Below are 21,916 nucleotides of genomic sequence, written 5' to 3' on the forward strand. Positions count from 1 at the left end.
CGTTAGGAATGAAATTCCTTGATGGAAAAAGCAAATTGCTTTTAGAATGCTAATTCCTTGATGGAAAGCAATTGCCTTTAGAATGCTTAGAAATGAAATTCTTTGATGGAAAGCAATTGCCTTTAGAATGCTTCGTTAGAATGAAATTCCTTGATGGAAAGCAATTGCCTTTAGAATTCTTCGTTAGGAATGAAATTCCTTGATGGAAATGCAATTACTTGATGACTTTAAATGCTTCGTTAAGAATGAAATTCAGAATGCTTGATGATGGAAAGCAATTGCCTTTAGAAATGAAATTAATTACTTTGTTAGAATGAAATTCCTTGATGGAAACTCAATTGCCTTTAGAATGCTTCGTTAGAAATGAAATTCCTTGATGGAAAGCAATTGCCTTTAGAATGCTTCGTTAGGAATGAAATTCCTTGATGGAAAGCAATTTTAGAATGCTTCATTAGGAATGAAATTCCTTGATGGAAAGCAATTGCCTTTAGAATGCTTCGTTAGGAATGAAATTCCTTGATGGAAAGCAATTGCCTTTATAATGCTTCGTTAGGAATGAAATTCCTTGATGAAAGCAATAAGAATGCTTTCGTTAGGAATGAAATTCCTTGATGAAAAGCAATTGCTTTTAGAAATAAATCGTTAGAATGAAATTCCTTGATGGAAAGCAATTGCCTTTAAATGTTAAATAGGAATGAAATTCCTTGATGGAAAGCAATTGCCAATGTTTTAGCAGAATGAAATTCGATTGAGAAATTTTCCTTTAGAATGCTTCGTTAGGAATGAAATTCATTGATGGAAAGCAATAACATTTAGAATGTTTTGTTAGGAATGAAATTCTTTGATGGAAAGCAATTGCCTTAGAATGCTTCGTTAGGAATGAAATTCCCTTGATGGAAAACAATTGCCTTTAGAATTTTTGTTAGGAATGAAATTCCTTGATGGAAAGTAATTGCCTTTAGAATGTTTCGTTAGAAATTCTTGATGGAAAGCAATTGCCTTCAAAATGCTTCGTTAGGAATGAAATTCCTTGATGGAAAGTAATTGCCTTTAGAATGCTTCATTAGGAATGAAATTCCTTGATGGAAAGCAATTGCCTTTAGAATGCTTCGTTAGGAATGAAATTCCTTGATGGAAAGCAATTGCCTTTAGAATGCTTCGCTAGGAATGAAATTCAATTGCCTTTAGAAGGCTTCATTAGGAATGAAATTGGAAAGCAAATGTTTTAGAATGCTTCGTTAGGAATGAAATTCCTTGATGGAAAGCAATTGCCTTTAGAATACTTCATTAGGAATGAAATTCCTTGATGGAAAGCAATTGCCTTTAGAATGCTTCGTTAGGAATGAAATTCCTTGATGGAAAGCAAATGAAATGCCAACTGCCTGTTAAATTCCTTAGGGAAATGAAATTCAATGAAAAGCAATAGCCTTTAGAATGCTTCGTTAGGAATGAAATTCCTTGATGGAAAGCAATTGCCTTTAGAATGCTTTGTTAGGAATGAAATTCCTGATGGAAAGCAATTGCCTTTAGAATGCTTCTCGTTAGGAATGAAATATCTGATGGAAAATAATTTTTACAATACTTCATTAGAATGAAATTCAGTGATGGAAAGCAATTGCCTTTAGAATGCTTCGTTAGGAATGAAATTCCTTGATGGAAAGCAATTGCCTTTAGAATGCTTCGTTAGAATGAAATTCCTTGATGGAAAGCAATTGCCTTTAGAATGCTTCGTTAGAAATGAAATTCCTTGATGGAAAGCAATTGCCTTTAGAATGCTTCGTTAGGAATGAAATTCCTTGATGGAAAGCAATTGCCTTTAGAATGCTTCGTTAGGAATGAAATTCCTGATGGAAAGCAATTGCCTTTAGAATGCTTCGTTAGAATGAAATTCCTTGATGGAAAGTAATTGCCTTTAGAATACTTCGTTAGAAATGAAATTCCTGATGGAAAACAATTGCCTTTAGAATGCTTTGTTAGGAATGAAATTCCTTGATGGAAAGCAATTGCCTTTAGAATGCTTCGTTAGGAATGAAATTCCTTGATGGAAAGCAATTGCCTTTAGAATGCTTCGTTAGGAATGAAATTCCTTGATGGAGAGTAATTGCCTTTAGATGGAAAGAAATTCCTTGATGGACCCTTTATAATGCTTCATTAGGAATGAAATTCCTTGATGGAAAAACAATTGCCTTTAGAATGCTTTTTGTTAGCAATGTGAAATTTCTTGATGGAAAGCAATTGCCTTTAGAATGCTTCGTTAGGAATGAAATTCCTTGATGGAAAGCAATTGCAAACTTTAGAATGCTTCGTTAGGAATGAAATTCCTTGATGGAAAGTAATTGCCTTTAGAATGCTTTGTTAGGAATGAAATTCCTGATGGAAAGCAATTGCCTTTAGAATGCTTCGTTAGGAATGAAATTCCTTGATGGAAATCAATAGCCTTTACAATGCTTCGTTAGGAATGAAATTCCTTGATGGAAAAGCAATTGCCTTTAGAATGCTTCGTTAGAATGAAATTCCTTGATGGAAAGCAATTGTCTTTAGAATGTTTCGTTAGGAATGAAATTCCTTGATGGAAAGTAATTGCCTTTATAATGCTTCGTTAGGAATGAAATTCCTTGATGGAAAGCAATTGCCTTCAGAATGTTTCTTTAGGAATGAAATTCCTTGATGGAAAGCAATTGCCTTTAGAATGCTTTGTTAGAATGAAATTCATGATGGAAAGCAATTGAAATTAATTAGATGGAAAGTAATTGCCTTTAGAATGCTTTTTAGGAATGAAATTCCTTGATGGAAAGCAATTGCCTTTAGAATGCTTCGTTAAATGAAATTCCTTGATGGAAAGTCATTGCCTTTAGAATGTTTCGTTAGGAATGAAATTCCTTGATGGAAAGCAATTGCCTTTAGAATGCTTCGTTAGGAATGAAATTCCTTGAATTGAGAATGCTTCATTTTGTTAGAATGAAATTCAAAAAAGTAATTGCCTTTAGAATGCTTCTTTAGGAATGAAATTCCTTGATGGAAAGCAATTGCCTTTTAGAATGATTCGTTAGAATGAAATTCTTGATGGAAAGCAATTGCCTTTAGAATGCTTCGTTAGGAATGAAAATTCCTTGATGGAAAGCAATTGCCTTTAGAATGCTTCGTTAGGAATGAAATTTTGATGGAAAGCAATTGCCTTTAGAATGCTTCGTTAGAAATGAAATTCGTGATGGAAAGCAATTGCCTTTAGAATGCGGTAGGAATGAAATTCCTTGATGGAAAGCAATTGCCTTTAGAATGCATCGTTAGGAATGAAATTCCTGATGGAAAGCAATTGCCTTTAGAATGCTTCATTAGAAATGAAATTCTTGATGGAAAGCAATTGCCTTTAGAATGCTTTGTTAGGAATGAAATTCCTTGATGGAAAGCAATTGCCTTTAGAATGCTTCATAAAAATGAAATTCTTGATGGAAAGCAATTGCCTTTAGAATGCTTCGTTAGGAATGAAATTCCTTGATGGAAAGCAATTGCCTTTAGAATGCTTCATTAGGAATGAAATTCCTTGATGGAAAGCAATTGCCTTTAGAATGCTTCGTTAGGAATGAAATTCCTTGATGGAAAGTAATTAGAATGCCTTTAGAATGAAATTTTTTGATGGAAAGTAATTGCCTTTAGAATGCTTCGTTAGGAATGAAATTACTTTGATGAAAGTAATTGCTTTTAGAATGCTGGATCGATAGGAATGAAATTCCTTGATGGAAAGCAATTGCCTTTAGAATGCTTCGTTAGGAATGAAATTCCTTGATGGAAAGGAATTGCCTTTAGAATGCTTCAGTTGGGAATGAAATTCCTTGATGGAAAGCAATTGCCTTTAGAATGCTTCGTTAGGAATGGAAATTGCCTTGAATGGAAAATGAAATTGCCTTTTTAGAATGCTTTGTTAGGAATGAAATTCCTGATGGAAAGCAATTGCCTTTAGAATGCTTCGTTAGGAATGAAATTCCTTGATGGAAAAGTAATTGCCTTTAGAATGCTTCATTAGGAATGAAATTCCTTGATGGGAAAGCAATTAACTTTAGAATGCTTTGTTAGGAATGAAATTCCTTGATGGAAAACAATTGCCTTTAAAATGCTGAATGAAATTTTAGAATGCAGTTGTCGTTAGAATGAGAATTCATTGATGGAAAGCAATTGCCTTTAGAATGCTTTCGTTTGAATGAAATTCCTTGATGGAAAGCAATTACCTTTAGAATGCTTCGTTAGAATGAAATTCCTTGATGGAAAGCAATTGCCTTTAGAATGTTTCATTAGGAATGAAATTCCTTGATGGAAAGCAATTGCCTTTAGAATGCTTCGTTAGGAATGAAATTCCTTGATGGAAACAATTGCTGCATCGTTAGAATGAAATCTTGATGGAAAGTAATTGCCTTTAGAATGCTTCGTTAGGAATGAAATTCCTTGATGGAAAGCAATTGTTAAGAATGAAATTCCTTGATGGAAAGTTATTGCCTTTAGATGCTTCATTAGGAATGAAATTCCTTGATGGAAAGCAATTGCCTTTAGAATGCATCATTAGGAATGAAATTCCTTGATGAAAGCAATTGCCTTTAGAATGTTTCGTTAGGAATGAAATTCCTTGATGGAAAGCAATAGCCTTCAAATGCTTCGTTAGGAATGAAATTCCTTGATGGAAAGTAATTCCTTTAGAATGCTTCGTTAGGAATGAAATTTGATGGAAAGCAATTGCCTTTAGAATGCTTCGTTAGGAATGAAATTCCTTGATGGAAAGCAATTGCCTTTAGAATGCTTCGTTAGGAATGAAATTCCTTGATGGAAAACAATTGCCTTTAGAATGCTTCGTTAGGAATGAAATTCCTTGATGGAAAAAGCAATTACCTTTAGAATGATTAAGTTATGAATGAAATTCCTTGATGGAAAGTCATTGCCTTTAGAATGTTTCGTTAGGAATGAAATTCCTTGATGGAAAGCAATTGTCTTTAGAATGCTTCGTTGGGAATGAAATTCCTTGATGGAAAGCAACCTTTAAGTACTTCATTTTAGAATGAAATTCGTTAATGAAAGCCTTTAGAATACTTCATTAGGAATGAAAGTAATGGAAAGCAATTAGAATGCTTCGTTAGCAATGAAATTCCTTGATGGAAAGTAATTGCCTTTACAATACTTCGTTAGGAATGAAATTTCTTGATGGAAAGCAATTGCCTTTAGAATATTTCGTTAGAAATGAAATTCCTTGATGGAAAGCAATTGCCTTTAGAATTTTCGTTAGAATGAAATTCCTTGATGGAAGCAATTGCCTTTAAATGCTTCGTTAGGAATGAAATTCCTTGATGGAAATAATTTGCCTTTAGAATGCTTCATTCACAGAATGAAATTCCTTGATGGAAAGCAATTGCCTTTAGAATGCTTTTTAGGAATGAAATTCCTTGATGGAAACAGTTGCCTTTAGAATGCTTCGTTAGGAATGGCTTCCTTGATGAAAAGCAATTACCTTTAGAATGCTTCGTTAGGAATGAAATTCCTTGATGGAAAGCAATTGCCTTTAGAAATGCTTCGTTAGGAATGAATTCCTTTATGAAATTCCTTTAGATGGAGAAAGCAATTGGAAGCTTCAGAATGCTTCGTTAGAATGAAATTCCTTGATGGAAAGCAATTGCCTTTAGAATGCTTCGTTAGGAATGAAATTCCTTGATGGAAACAATTGCCTTGAATGCTTTCGTTAGGAATGGGAATTCCTTGATGGAAAGTAATTTCCTTTATAATGCTTCGTTGGAATGAAATTCCTTGATGGAAAGAAATTGCCTTTAGAATGCTTCGTTAGAATGAAATTCCTTGATGGAAAGCAATTAACTTTAAATGTTTCTTTAGAATGAAATTCCTTGATGGAAAACAATTGCCTTTAGAATTCTTCGTTAGGAATGAAATTCCTTGATGGAAATACTTCGTTAGAATGAAATTCCTTGATGGAAAGTAATTGCCTTTAGAATGCTTCGTTAGGAATGAAATTCATTGATGGAAAGTAATTGCCTTTAGAATGCTTCGTTAGGAATGAAATTCCTTGATGGAAAAGCAATTGCCTAGAATGCTTCATTAGGAATGAAATTCCTTGATGGAAAGCAATTGCCTTTAGAATGCTTCATTAGGAATGAAATTTTGATGGAAAGCAATTGCCTTCAGAATGCTTCGTTAGGAATGAAATTCGTTAAGGTAAATTCTTGATGGAAATCAATTGCCTTCAAAATGTTTCGTTAGGAATGAAATTCCCTTGATGAAAAGCAATTGCCTTTAGAATGCATCATTAGGAATGAAATTCCTTGATGGAAACAATTGCCTTTAGATTGCTTTCGTTAGGAATGAAATTCCTTGATGAAAAATTGTCTTTGAGAATGCTTTGTTAGGAATGAAATTCCTTGATGGAAGGTAATTGCCTTTTAGAATGCATCGTTAGGAATGAAATTCCTTGATGGAAAGCAATTGCCTTTAGAATGCTTCGTTAGGAATGAAATTCTTTGATGGAAAGCAATTGCCTTTAGAATGCTTCGTTAGGAATGAAAATGCCTTAATGGAAATCAATTGCCTTTAGAATGATTCGTTAGGAATGAAAAATTCTTTGATGGAAAGCAATTACCTTTAGAATGTTTCGTTAGGAATGAAATTCCTTGATGGAAAGCAATTGTCTTTAGAATGTTTCGTTAGGAATGAAATTCCTTGATGGAAAGCAATTGCCTTTAGAATGCTTCGTTAGGAATGAAATTCCTTGATGGAAAGCAATTAGCCTTTCGTCGAATGTTTCCTTGAGGAATTGCCTTTAAAATTAAAGTACTTGATGGAAAGTAATTGCCTTTACAATGCTTCAGTGAAATATCTTAATGGAAAGCAATTGAAATTTCGTTAGCAATGAAATTCCTTGATGGAAAGCAATTGCCTTTAGAATACTTCGTTAGGAATGAAATTCCCTTGATGGAAAGCAATTGCCTTTAGAATGCTTCGTTAGGAATGAAATTCCTTGATGGAAAGCAATTGCCTTTAGAATGTTTCGTTAGGAATGAAATTCCTTGATGGAAAGCAATTGCCTTTAGAATGCTTCGTTAGGAAATGAAATTCCTTGATGGAAAACAATTGTCTTTAGAATGCTTCGTTAGGAATGAAATTCCTTGATGGAAAATAATTGCCTTTAGAATGCTTCGTTAGGAATGAAATTCCTTGATGGAAAGCAATTGCCCTTCAGGAATGATGGGAAAGCTTCATTTGAGGAATGAAATTCCTTGATGGAAAAGCAATTGCCTTTAGAATGTAATTACTGTGAAATGTTAGGAATGAATTTCCTTGATGGAAAGCAATTGCCCATATAATGCTTCGTTAGGAATTTCATGAAATTCCGTTGATGGAAAAACAATTGCCTTTAGAATGCTTCGTTAGGAATGAAATTCCTTGATGGAAAACAATTGCCTTTAATTGCCTGAAATTCATTGGAATGATAATGCTTCGTTAGAATGGAAATTCCTTGATGTTTCGTTAGAAATGAAATTGCCTTTAGAATGCTTCGTTAGGAATGAAATTCCTTGATGGGAAACAATTGCCTTTGGAATGCTTTGTTAGGAATGAAATTCCTTGATGGACAATAATTTCCTTTATAATGCTTCGTTGGAATGAAATTCCTTGATGGAAAACAATTGCCTTCAGAATGCTTTTGTTAGAAATTCCTTGATGAAATTCCCTTTATGGAAAGCAATTCCCTTTGAATGCTTCTTTAGGAATGAAATTCCTTGATGGAAAACAATTGCCTTTAGAATGTTTCCTTAGGAATGAAATTCCTTGATGGAAAGCAATTGCCTTAGAATGCTTCGTTAGGAATGAAATTCCTCGATGGAAAGCAATTGCCTTTAGATTATGAAATTCCTTTGTTAGGAATGAAATTCCTTGATGGGAAATGTAATTGCCTTTTCCCTTGATGGAAAGCAATGCTTCGTTAGGAATGAAATTCCTTGATGGAAAGCAATTGCCTTTAGAATGCTTCGTTAGGAATGAAATTCCTTGATGGAAATGCTTCGTTAATTGCCTTTAGAATGCTTCATTAGGAATGAAATTCCTTGATAAAAAGCAAATAGCCTTTAGGATGCTTCGTTTCGTTTGAATGAAGAATGGAAATTCCTTGATGGAAGTGAAATATAATTCCTTCAGAATGTTTTTAGAATGAAAATCTCTTGATGGAAAGCAATTGCCTTCAGAATGCTTCGTTATTAGGAATGAAATTCCTTGATGGAAAAAGTAATTGCCTTTAGAATGCTTTTTTAGGAATGAAATTCCTTGATGGAAACAATTGCTGACTTTAGAATGCTTTCTTAGGAATGAAATTCCTTGATGGAAAGCAATTGCCTTTAGAATGCTTTGTTAGGAATGAAATTCCTTGATGGAAAGTAATTGACTTTAGAATTTCGTTGGGAATGAAATTCCTGATGCTTCCTTAGGAATGAAATTCCTTGATGGAAAGCAATTGCCTTTAGAATGCTTCGTTAGGAATGAAATTCCTTGATGGAAAGCAATTGCCTTTAGAATGCTTCGTTAGGAATGAAATTCCTTGATGGAAAGCAATTGCCTTTGGAATACAGTTGCATTTAGTTAAAGGAATGAAATTCCTTGATGGAAAGCAATTGCCTTTTAGAATGCCTTGTTAGGAATGAAACTCCTTGATGGAAAGCAATTAACTTTAGAATGCTTCGTTAGGAATGAAATTCCTTGATGATGGAAGAATACTTCAATTTCCTTTAGAATGCTTCGTTAGGAATGAAATTCCTTGATGGAAAGCAATTGCCTTTACAATGCTTCGTTATGGAATGAAATTCGTTAATGGAAAAACAACCTTTAGAATGCTTCGTTAGAATGAAATTCCTTTGATGGAAAGCAATTTAGATTCCTTCGTTGAATGAAATTACTTGATGGAAAGCAATTGCCTTTTAAACAATTTTGTTAGGAATGAAATTGCTGATGGAAAGCAATTGCCTTTTATGAATGTTCCTTAGGAATGAAATTCTTGATGGAAAATTCAATTGCCAATTCAGAATGCTTCGTTAGGAATGAAATTCCTTGATGGAAAGTAATTGCCTTTAGAATGTTTCGTTAGGAATGAAATTCCTTGATGGAAAGCAATTGACTTTAGAATGCTTCGTTAAGAATGAAATTCCTTGATAAAAAGCAAATGCCTTCAGAATGCTTCGTTAGGAATGAATTTCCTTGATGGAAAGCAATTGCCTTCAGAATGTTTTGTTAGAAATGAAATTCCTTGATGGAAAGCAATTGCCTTTAGAATGCTTCGTTAGGAATGAAATTCCTTGATGGAAAGCAATTGCCTTTAGAATGCTTCGTTAGGAATGAAATTCCTTGATGGAAAACAATTGCCTTTACAATGCTTCGTTAGGAATGAAATTCCTGATGGAAAACAATTGCCTTCAGAATGCTTTGTTAGAATGAAATTCCTTGATGGAAAAGCAATTGCCTTTAAAATGCTTCGTTAGGGATGAAATTCCTTGATGAAAACAATTGCCTTCAATTACCTCATTAGAATGAAATTCTTTGGAAAGCAATTAGAATGCTTAGGAATGAAATTCCTTGATGGAAAGCAATTGCCTTTAGAATTTCATTAGAATGAAATTCCTTCTGAAAACAATTGCCTTTAGAATGAATGAAATTCCTTGATGGAAAACAATTGCCTTCAGAATGTTTTGTTAGAATGAAATTCCTTGATGGAAAACAATTGCCTTTAGAATGCTTTGTTAGAATGAAATTCTTTGATGGAAAACAATTGCCTTTAGAATGTTTCGTTAGAATGAAATTCCTTGATGGAAAGCAATTGCCTTTAGAATGCTTCGTTAGGAATGAAATTCATTGATGGAAAGCAAATTGCCTTCAGAATGTTTCGTTAGGAATGAAATTCCTTGATGGAAAAACAATTGCCTTTAGAATGCTTTGTTAGAATGAAATTCCTTGAATGAAATTAAAAGCAATTGCCTTTAGAATGCTTTTGTTAGGAATGAAATTCCTTGATGGAAAGCAATTGAAATTCCTTGAGAATAAATTGCTTCGTTAGAATGAAATTCCTTGATGGAAAGCAATTGCCTTTATAATGCTTCGTTAGGAATGAAATTCCTGATGGAAATCAATTGCCTTTAGAATGCTTTGTTAGAATGAAATTCCTTGATGAAAGTAACCTTCAGAATACTTTAGTTAAAGAATGAAATTCCTTGATGGAAAACAATTGCCTTTAGAATGTTTCGTTAGGAATGAAATTCCTTGATGGAAAGCAATTGCCTTTAGAATGCTTCGTTAGGAATGAAATTCCTTGATGGAAAGCAATTGCCTTTACAATACTTCGTTAGGAATGAAATTCCTTGATGGAAAGTAATTGCCTTTAGAATGCTTCGTTAGGAATGAAATTCCTTGATGGAAAAGCAATGCCTTAAGAATTGTTTTTAAAATGAAATTCCTTGTTGAAAGCAATTTGCTTCGTTAATGAAATTCCTTGATGAAAAGCAATTGCCTTTAGAATGCTTCGTTAGGAATGAAATTCCTTGATGGAAAGCAATGCCTTTAGAATGCTTGTTAGGAATGAAATTCCTTGATGGAAAGCAATTGCCTTTAGAATACTTCATTAGGAATGAAAATTCCTTGATGGAAAGCAATTGCCTTTAGAATGCTTCACTAGAATGAAATTCCCTTGATGGAAAAACAATTGCCTTCAGAATGCTTCGTTAGGAATGAAATTCCTGATGGAAAGCAATTGCCTTTAGAATGTTTCGTTAGGAATGAAATTCCTTGATGGAAAGCAATTGCCTTTAGAATGCTTCGTTAGGAATGAAATTCATGATGGAAAGTAATTGCCTTTAGAATGCTTTATTTACAAATGAAATTCCTTGATGGAAAGCAATTGCCTTTAGAATGCTTCGTTAGAATGAAATTCCTTGATGGAAAAACAATTGCAATTGCTTCTTTAGAATGAAATTCGATGGAAAGTAATAGGAATGAAATTCCTTGATGGAAAAACAATTGCCTTTAGAATGCTTCGTTAGAATGAAATTCCTTGATGGAAAGCAATTGCCTTTAATGTTAGAATGAAATTCCTTGATGGAAAGTAATTGCCTTTAGGAATGCTTCATTAGGAATGAAATTCCTTGATGGAAAGCAATTGCCTTTAGAATGCTTCGTTAGGAAATGAAATTCTTGATGGAAAGCAATTGCCTTTAGAATGCTTCGTTAGGAATGAAATTCCTTGATGGAAAGCAATTGCCTTTAGAATGCTTCTTTAGGAATGAAATTCCTTGATGATGGAAAGCAATTGCCTTTAGAATGCTTCGTTAGGAATGAAATTCCTTGATGGAAAGCAATTGCCTTTAGAATGCTTCGTTAGGAGTGAAATTCCTTGATGGAAATCAATTGCCTTTAGAATGCTTCGTTAGAATGAAATTCCTTGATGGAAAGCAATTGCCTTTAGAATGCTTTGTTAGGAATGAAATTCCTTGATGGAAAACAATTGCCTTTTAGAATGCTTCGTTAGAATGAAATTCCTTGATGGAAAAACAATTGCTTCGTTAGGATGAATTTCCTTGATGGAAAGCAGTTGAGAATTTCGTTAGGAATGAAATTCCTTGATGGAAAAATTGCCTTTAGAATGCTTCGTTAGGAATGAAATTCCTTGATGGAAAGCAATTGCCTTTAGAATGCTTCGTTAGGAATGAAATTCCTTGATGGAAAGCAATTGCCTTTAGAATGCTTCGTTAGGAATGAAATTCCCCTTGATGGGCAAAAACTTTAGAATGCTTCGTTAGAATGAAATTCCTTGATGGAAAGCAATTGCCTTTAGAATGTTTTTTAGGAATGAAATTCCTTGATGGAAAAATTGCCTTTAGAATGCTTCGTTAGGAATGAAATTCCTTGATGGAAAGCAATTGCCTTTAGAATGCTTCATTTAGGAATGAAATTCCTTGATGGAAAGCAATTGCCTTTAGAATGCTTCGTTAGAAATGAAATTCCTTGATGAAAGCAAATTGCCTTCAGAATGCTTCGTTAGGAATGAAATTCCTTGATGGAAACAATTGCCTTTAGAATGCTTCGTTAGAAATGAAATTCCTTGATGGAAAGCAATTGCCTTCAAATGCTTTGTTAGGAATGAAATTCCTTGATGGAAAGCAATTGCCTTTAGAATGTTTCGTTAGGAATGAAATTCCTTGATGAAAAGCAATTGCCTTTAGAATGCTCGTTAGGAATGAAATTCCTGATGGAAAAATTGCTTTAGAATGCTTCGTTAGGAATGAAATTCTCTTGATGGAAAGTAATTGCCTTTAGAATGTTTCGTTAGGAATGAAATTCCTGATGGAAAGCAAGTGCCTTTCGTTAGAATGAAATTTGATGGAATGAAATGCCTTTAGAATGATGGAATGAAAATTGATGGAAAACAATTGCCTTTAGAATGCTTCATTAGGAATGAAATTCCTTGATGGAAAGTAATTGCCTTTAGAATGCTTCGTTAGGAATGAAATTCCTTGATGGAAAGTAATTGCCTTTAGAATGTTTCGTTAGGAATGGAATTCCTTGATGGAAAGCAATTGCCTTTAGAATGCTTCGTTAGAATGAAATTCCTTGATGGAAAAATTGCCTTTAGAATGCTTTTTAGGAATGAAATTACTTGATGGAAAACAATTGCCTTTAGAATGTTCGTTAGAATGAAATTCCTTGATGGAAAGCAATTGCCTTTAGAATGCTTTGTTAGGAATGAAATTCCTTGATGATGAAAGCAATTGCCTTTAAGAATGCTTCATTAGGAATGAAATTCCTTGATGGAAAGCAATTGCCTTCAGAATGCATCATTAGGAATGAAATTCCTTGATGGAAAGCAATTGCCTTTAGAATGTTTCCTTAGGAATGAAATTCCTTGATGGAAAGCAATTGCCTTTAGAATGCCCTCGTTAGGAATGAAATTCCTTGATGGAAAAATTGTCAATTGCCTTTAGAATGCTTCGTTAGAAATGAAATTCCTTGATGGAAAGATGGAAAGCCTTTAGAATGCTTCGTTAGAATGAAATTCTTGATGGAAAGCAATTGCCTTTTAGAATGCTTCGTTAGAATGAAATTCCTTGATGGAAAGCAATTGCCTTTAGAATGCTTCGTTAGGAATGAAATTCCTTGATGGAAAAACAATTGCCTTTAGAATGCTTCGTTAGGAATGAAATTCCTTGATGGAAAGCAATTGCCTTTAGAATGCTTCGTTAGGAATGAAATTCCCTTGATGGAAAGCAATTGCCTTTAGAATGCTTCGTTAGGAATGAAATTCCTTGATGGAAAGCAATTGCCTTTAGAATGTTTCGTTAGGAATGAAATTCCTTGATGGAAAGCAATTGCCTTTAGAATGCTTCGTTAGGAATGAAATTCCTTGATGGAAAGCAATTGCCTTTTCGTTAGAATGCTTCAATTGCCTTTAGTTAGGAATGAAATTCCTTGATGGAAAGTAATTGCCTTTAGAATGCTTCGTTAGGAATGAAATTCCTTGATGGAAAAAATGCTTTAGAATGCTTCGTTAGGAATGAAATTCCTTGATGGAAAGCAATTGCCTTTAGAATGCTTCGTTAGAATGAAATTCCTTGATGGAAAGCAATTGCCTTTTAAATGCTTCGTTAGAATGAAATTCCTTGATGGAAAGCAATTGCCTTTAGAATGCTTCGTTAGGAATGAAATTCCTTGATGGAAAACAATTGCCTTCAAAATGCTTCGTTAGGAATGAAATTCCTTGATGGAAAGCAATTGCCTTTAGAATGCTTCGTTAGGAATGAAATTCCTTGATGAAAGCAATTGCCTTTAGAATGCTTCGTTAGGAATGAAATTCCTTGATGGAAAGCAATTGCCTTTAGAATGCTTCGTTAGGAATGAAATTCCTTGATGGAAAGCAATTGCCTTTAGAATGCTTCGTTAGGAATGAAATTCCTTGATGGAAAGCAATAAGCCTTCAGAATGCTTCATTAGGAATGAAATTCCTTGATGGAAAGCAATTGTCTTTAGAATGCTTCAAGAATGAAATTCTTTGATGGAAAGCAATTGCCTTTAGAATGCTTTGTTAGAAATGAAATTCCTTGATGGAAAGCAATTGCCTTTAGAATGCTTCGTTAGGAATGAAATTCCTTGATGGAAATAATTGGTTAGGAATGAAATTCCTTGATGGAAAGCAATTGCCTTTAGATTGCTTCGTTAGGAATGAAATTACTTGATGGAAAGCAATTGCCTTTAGAATACTTTGTTAGGAATGAAATTCCTTGATGGAAAGTAATTGCCTTTAGAATGCTTCGTTAGGAATGAAATTCCTTGATGGAAAGCAATTGCCTTTAGAATGCTTCGTTAGGAATGAAATTCCTTGATGGAAAGCAATTGCCTTTAGAATGCTTTTTTAGGAATGAAATTCCTTGATGGAAAGCAATTCCTTTAGAATGCTTCGTTAGGAATGAAATTCCTTGATGGAAAGTAATTGCCTTTAGAATGCTTCGTTAGGAATGAAATTCCTGATGGAAAGCAATTGCCTTTAGAATGCTTCGTTAGGGAATGAAATTCCTTGATGGAAAGCAATTGCCTTTAGAATACTTCGTTAGGAATGAAATTCCTTGATGGAAAGCAATTGCCTTTAGAATGCTTCGTTAGGAATGAAATTCCTTGATGGAAAGCAATTGCCTTTAGAATGCTTCGTTAGGAATGAAATTCGTTGATGGAAAGCAATTGCCTTTAGAATGCTTCGTTAGAATGAAATTCTTGATGGAAAGCAATTGCCTTTAGAATGCTTCGTTAGGAATGAAATTCCTTGATGGAAAGCAATTGCCTTTAGAATGCTTCGTTAGAATGAATGAAATTCCTTCATGGAAAGCAATTGCCTTTAGAATGCTTCGTTAGGAATGAAATTCCTTGATGGAAAGCAATTGCCTTTAGAATGCTTCGTTAGGAATGAAATTCATTGATGGAAAGCAATTGCCTTTAGAATGCTTCGTTAGGAAATGAAATTCCTTGATGGAAAGCAATTGATAATGTTAGAATGCTTCGTTATGGAAATGAAATTCCTTGATGGAACGAAAGTAATTGCCATTAGAATGCTTCGTTAGAATGAAATTCCTTGATGGAAAGCAATTGCCTTTAGAATGCTTTGTTAGGAATGAAATTCTTTGATGGAAACAATTGCCTTTAGAATGCTTCGTTAGGAATGAAATTTGTGGATCTTGATGGAAAGCAATTGCCTTTAGAATGCTTCAGTTAGGAATGAAATTCCTTGATGGAAAGCAATTGCCTTTAGAATTAGAATGAAATTCTTTGGAATGTTAGGAATGAAATTCCTTGATGGAAAGCAATTGCAGCAGAATGCTTTGTTAGGAATGAAATTCCTTGATGGAAAGCAATTGCCTTTAGAATGTTTCGTTAGGGAATGAAATTCTTGATGGAAAGTAATTGCCTTTAGAATGCTTCAAGAAATGAAATTCCTTGATGGAAAGCAATTGCCTTTAGAATGCTTCGTTAGGAATGAAATTCTTGATGGAAATTAATTGCCTTTAGAATGCATCGTTAGGAATGAAATTCCTTGATGGAAAGCAATTGCCTTCAGAATGTTTCGTTAGGAATGAAATTCCTTGATGGAAAGTAATTGCCTTTATAATGCTTCGTTAGGAATGAAATTCCTTGATGGAAAGCAATTGCCTTCAGAATGTTTCGTTAGAAATGAAATTCCTTGATGGAAAGCAATTGCCTTTAGAATGCTTTGTTAGGAATGAAATTCCTTGATGGAAAGCAATTGCCTTTGGAATGCTTCATTAGGAATGAAATTCCTTGATGGAAAGCAATAGCCTTTAGAATGCTTCGTTAGAAATGAAATTCCTTGATGGAAAGCAATTACCTTTAGAATGCTTGTTAGGAATGAAATTCCTTGATGGAAAGCAATTGCCTTTAGAATGCTTCGTTAGAATGAAATTCCTTGATGGAAAGTAATTGCCTTCAGAATGCTTCGTTAGGAATGAAATTCCTTGATGGAAAGTAATTGCCTTTAGAATGCTTCGTTAGGAATGAAATTCCTTGATGGAAAAGTGTATTGCCTTAGAATGTTTCATTAGGGAATGAAATTCCTTGATGGAAAGCAATTGCCTTTTAAGAATGCTTCATTAGAATGAAATTCCTGATGGAAAGCAATTGCCTTTAGAATGCTTCGTTAGGAATGAAATTCCTTGATGGAAAAATTGCCTTTAGAATTAGGAATGAAATTCCTTGATGGAAAATCAATTGCCTTTAGAATACTTCGGAATGAAATTCCTTGATGGAAAGCAATTGCCTTTAGAATGCTTCGTTAGGAATGAAATTCCTGATGGAAAGCAATTGCCTTTAGAATGCTTCGTTAGGAATGAAATTCCTTGATGGAAAGAATGAAGAATGCTTTCGTTAGGAATGAAATTCACTTGATGGAAAACAATTGCCTTTAGAATGCTTAGGAATGAAATTCCTTGATGGAAAGCAATTGCCTTTTAGAATGTTCGTTAGAAATGAAATTCCTTGATGGAAAGCAATTGCCTTTAGAATGAAATGAAATTCCTTGATGGAAAGCAATTGCCTTTAGAATGCTTCGTTAGGAATGAAATTCCTTGATGGAAAGCAATTGCCTTTAGAATGCTTCGTTAGGAATGAAATTCCTTGATGGAAAGCAATTGCCTTCAGAATGCTTTGTTAGGAATGAAATTCCTTGATGGAAAGCAATTGCCTTTAGAATGCTTCGTTAGGAATGAAATTCCTTGATGAAAAGCAATAGCCTTTACAATGCGTGATTAGGAATGAAATTCCTTGATGGAAAGCAATTGCCTTTAGAATGCTTCGTTAGAATGAAATTCCTTGATGGAAAGCAATTGCCTTTAGAATACTTCGTTAGAAATGAAATTCCTTGATGGAAAGCAATTGCCTTTTAGAATGCTTTGTTAGGAATGAAATTCCTTGATGGAAAATAATTGCCTTTAGAATGCTTCGTTAGGAATGAAATTCCTTGATGGAAAGCAATTGCCTTTAGAATACTTTTGTTAGGAATGAAATTCCTTGATGGAAAGCAATTGCCTTTAGAATGCTTCGTTAGGAATGAAATTCTTTGATGGAAAGCAATTGCCTTTAGAATGCTTCGTTAGGAATGAAATTCCTTGATGGAAAGCAATTGCCTTTAGAATGCTTCGTTAGGAATGAAATTCCTTGATGGAAAGCAATTGCCTTTAGAATGCTTCGTTAGGAATGAAATTCCTTAATGGAAAGCAATTAGAATGCTTCGTTAGGAATGAAATTCCTTGATGGAAAGCAATTGCCTTTAGATTGCTTCGCTAGGAATGAAATTACTTGATGGAAAGCAATTGCCTTTAGAATACTTCGTTAGGAATGAAATTCCTTGATGGAAAGCAATTGCCTTTAGAATGCTTCGTTAGAAATGAAATTCCTTGATGGAAAGCAATTGCCTTTAGAATGCTTTTTAGGAATGAAATTCCTTGATGGAAATTGCCTTTAGAAATTCATTAGAATGAAATTCCTTGATGGAAAACAATTGCCTTTAGAATGCTTCATTAGGAATGAAATTCCTTGATGGAAAGCAATAGCCTTTAATGCTTCGTTAGGAATGAAATTCCTTGATGGAAAGCAATTAGTGAGAATGCTTCGTTAGGAATGAAATTCCTTGATGGAAAGAATTGCCTTTGAATGCTTCATTAGAAATGAAATTCCTTGATGGAAAGCAATTGCCTTTAGAATGCTTCGTTAGGAATGAAATTCCCAAATAGCCTTGATGGGAAAGCAATTGCCTTTAAAAATGCTTCGTTAGGAATGAAATTCTTTGATGGAAAACAATTGCCTTTAGAATGCTTTGTTAGGAATGAAATTCCTTGATGGAAAGCAATTGCCTTTAGAATGCTTCGTTAGAATGAAATTCCTTGATGGAAAGAAATTGCCTTTAGAATGCTTCGTTAGGAATGAAATTCCTTGATGGAAAGCAATTGCCTTTAGAATGCTTCGTTAGAAATGAAAAAATTCCTTGATGGAAAGCAATTGCCTTTAGAATGCTTCGTTAGAATGAAATTCTTGATGGAAAGCAATAGCCTTTAGAATGCTTCATTAGGAATGAAATTCCTTGATGGAAAGCAATTACCTTTAGAATGCTTCGTTAGGAATGAAATTCCTTGATGGAAAGCAATTGCCTTTAGAATGCTTCGTTAGGAATGAAATTCCTTGATGGAAAGCAATTGCCTTTAGAATGCTTCATTAGGAATGAAATTCCTTGATGGAAAGCAATTGCCTTTTAGAATGCTTCGTTAGGAATGAAATTCCTTGATGGAAAGTAATTGCCTTTAGAATGCTTTGTTAGTAATGAAAATCCTTTTTGCCTTAGGAATGAAATTCCTTGATGGAAAACAATTGCCTTTAGAATGTTCGTTAGGAATGAAATTCCTTTGGAGAATTGCCCTTAGAATGCTTCTTGTTAGGAATGAAATTCCTTGATGGAAAGCAATTACCTTTAGAATGCTTCGTTAGGAAATGAAATCCTTGAATGGAAAAGCAATTGCCTTTAGAATGCTTTGTTAGGAATGAAATTCCTTGATGGAAAGCAATTGCCTTTAGAATGCTTTGTTAGGAATGAAATTCCTTGATGGAAAGCAATTGCCTTTGAAATTCCTTGGATGCCAAGGAATATAGCGTCCTTTGTTAGGAATGAAATTCCTTGATGGAAAGCAATTGCCTTTAGAATGCTTCGTTAGGAATGAAATTCCTTGATGGAAAGCAATTACCTTTAGAATGCTTTTTCTTTTAGGAATGAAATTCCTTGATGGAAAGCAATTGCCTTTAGAATGCTTCGTTAGGAATGAAATTCCTTGATGGAAAGCAATTGCCTTTAGAATGCTTCTGTTAGGAATGAAATTCCACTTGGAAACTCAATTGCCTTTAGAATGCTTCGTTATAATGAAATTCCTTGATGGAAAGCAATTGCCTTTAGAATGCTTTTAGGAATGAAATTCCTTGATGGAAATGTTCGTTGACAATGAAATTCCTTGATGGAAAAGTAATTGCCTTTATAATGCTTCGTTAGGAATGAAATTCCTTGATGGAAAGCAATTACCTTTAGAATGCTTCGTTAGGAATGAAATTCCTTGATGGAAAGCAATTGCCTTTAGAATGCTTCGTTAGGAATGAAATTCCTTGATGGAAAGCAATTGCCTTTGAGAAATGAAATTCTTGATGCCTTAGGAATGAAATTCCTTGATGGAAAAAGCAATTGCCTTTAGAATGTTTCGTTAGGAATGAAATTCCTTGATGGAAAGCAATTGCCTTTAGAATGCTTCGTTAGGAATGAAATTCCTTGATGGAAAGCTAATTGCCTTCAGAATGCTTCAATTAGGAATGAAATTCCTTGATGGAAAGCAATTGCCTTTAGAATGCTTCGTTAGAATGAAATTCCTTGATGGAAAGCAATTGCCTTCAGAATGCATCGTTAGGAATGAAATTCCTTGATGGAAAGTAATTGCCTTTAGAATGCTTCAATGTTAGGAATGAAATTCCTTGATGGAAAGAATTGCCTTTAGAATGCTTCGTTAATGAATGAAATTCCTTGAAAAAACAATTGCCTTTAGAATGCTTCATTAGGAATGAAATTCCTTGATGGAAAGTAATTGCCTTTAGAATGCTTTTTAGAATGAAATTCCTTATGGAAAGAGAATGTTTCGTTAGAATGAAATTCCTTGATGGAAAGCAATTGCCTTTAGAATGCTTCGTTATGGAATGAAATTGCCTTTAATGGAAAGAAATTCCTTTATGAAATTGCTTTAGAATGCTTCATTAGAAATGAAATTCCTTGATGGAAAGCAATTGCCTTTAGAATGCTTCAAATAATGAAATTCCTTGATGGAAAGCAATTGCCCAAAGATGGTTTCGTTAGGAATGAAATTCTTGATGGAAAGCAATTGCCTTTAGAATGTTTCGTTAATGAATGAAATTCAATGAAAGCAATTGCAAGCAGAATGCTTCGTTAGGAATGAAATTCTGATGAAAAGCAATTGCCTTTAGAATGCTTTGTTAGGAATGAAATTCCTTGATGGAAAGTAATTGCCTTTAGAATGCTTCATTGGGAATGAAATTCCTTGATGGAAAGAATTGCCTTTAAAATGCTGTTAGGAATGAAATTCATTGATGGAAAGCAATTGCAATTAGAATGCTTCGTTAGAATGAAATGATGGAAACAATTGCCTTTAGAATGCTTCGTTAGGAATGAAATTCCTTGATGGAAAGCAATTGCCTTTAAGAAATGCTTCTAGTTAGGAATGAAATTCCTTGATGATGGAAATTGCTTTAAAATGCTTCGTTAGAATGAAATTCCTTGATGGTCTATTTCCTTCAGCAATTGCCTTTAGAATGCTTAAAAGAATCTTTCAATGAAATTCCTTGATGGAAAGCAATTGCCTTTAGAATGCTTTAGAATGAAAGCAATTCCTTTAGATGGAAAGAAATTCCCATGATGGGAAAGCAATTGCCTTTAGAATGCTTCGTTAGGAATGAAATTCCTTGATGGAAAGTAATTGCCTTTAGAATGCTTCGTTAGAATGAAATTTTGATGGAAAAACAATTGTTTTAGGAAATGAAATTCTTTGAAATGCTTCATTAGAATTTTAAATACTTGATGAAAAGCAATTGCCTTTAGAATGCTTCGTTAGGAATGAAATTCTTTGATGGAAAGCAATTGCCTTTAGAATGCTTTCCCTTAGGAAAGCCAATGAAATTCTTGATGGAAAGCAATTGCCTTTAGAATGCTTCGTTAGGAATGAAAAGCAATTGCCTTGAATGGAAAGAAATGAATTTGATGGAAAGCAATTTAGAATGCTTCGTTAGGAATGAAATTCCTTGATGGAAAGCAATTGCCTTTAGAATGTTTCGTTAGGAATGAAATTCTTTGATGGAAAGCAATTGCCTTTAGAATGCTTCGTTAGAATGAAATTTCTTTGATGGAAAGCAATTGCCTTTAGAATGCTTCGTTAGGAATGAAATTCCTTGATGGAAAGTAATTGCCTTTTAGAATGCTTCATTAGAATGAAATTCCTTGATGGAAAGCAATTGCCTTTAAAATGCTTCATTAGGAATGAAATTCCTTGATGGAAAGCAATTGCCTTTAGAATGCTTCGTTAGGAATGAAATTCCTTGATGGAAAGCAATTGCCTTTAGAATGCTTTGTTAGAAATGAAATTCTGATGGAAAGCAATTGCCTTTAGAATGCTTCGTTAGGAATGAAATTCCTTGATGGAAAGCAATTGCCTTTAGAATGCTTCGTTAGGAATGAAATTCCTTGATGGAAAGCAATTGCCTTTAGAATGCTTCTGTAGGAATGAAATTCCTTGATGGAAATAATAAAATGCAGGAATGAAATTCCTTGATGGAAAGCAATTGCCTTTAGAATGCTTCGTTAGGAATGAAATTCCTTGATGGAAAAGCAATTGCCTTTAGAATGTTTCGGAATGAAATTGATGGAAAGCAATTGCCTTTAGAATGCTTCAAAAGAATGAAATTCCTTGATGGAAAGCAATTGCCTTTAGAATGCTTCCCTTATTAGAAATGAAATTCCTTGATGGAAAGTAATTGCCTTTAGAATGCTTCGTTAGAAATGAAATTCCTTGATGGAAAAAAATTGCCTTTAGAATGCTTCGTTAGAATGAAATTCCTTGATGGAAAAGCAATTGCCTTTAGAATGCTTCATTAGGAATGAAATTCTTGATGGAAAAAGCAATTTTAGAATGCTTTGTTAGGAATGAAATTCCTTGATGGAAAGCAATTGCCTTTAGAATGCTTCGTTAGAATGAAATTCCTTGATGGAAAGCAATTGCCTTTCAGAATGCTTTGTTAGAATGAAATTTAA

Source organism: Macrobrachium rosenbergii, chromosome 40 (genome assembly GCF_040412425.1).
Source record: "Macrobrachium rosenbergii isolate ZJJX-2024 chromosome 40, ASM4041242v1, whole genome shotgun sequence".
Lineage (NCBI taxonomy): Eukaryota > Metazoa > Arthropoda > Malacostraca > Decapoda > Palaemonidae > Macrobrachium > Macrobrachium rosenbergii.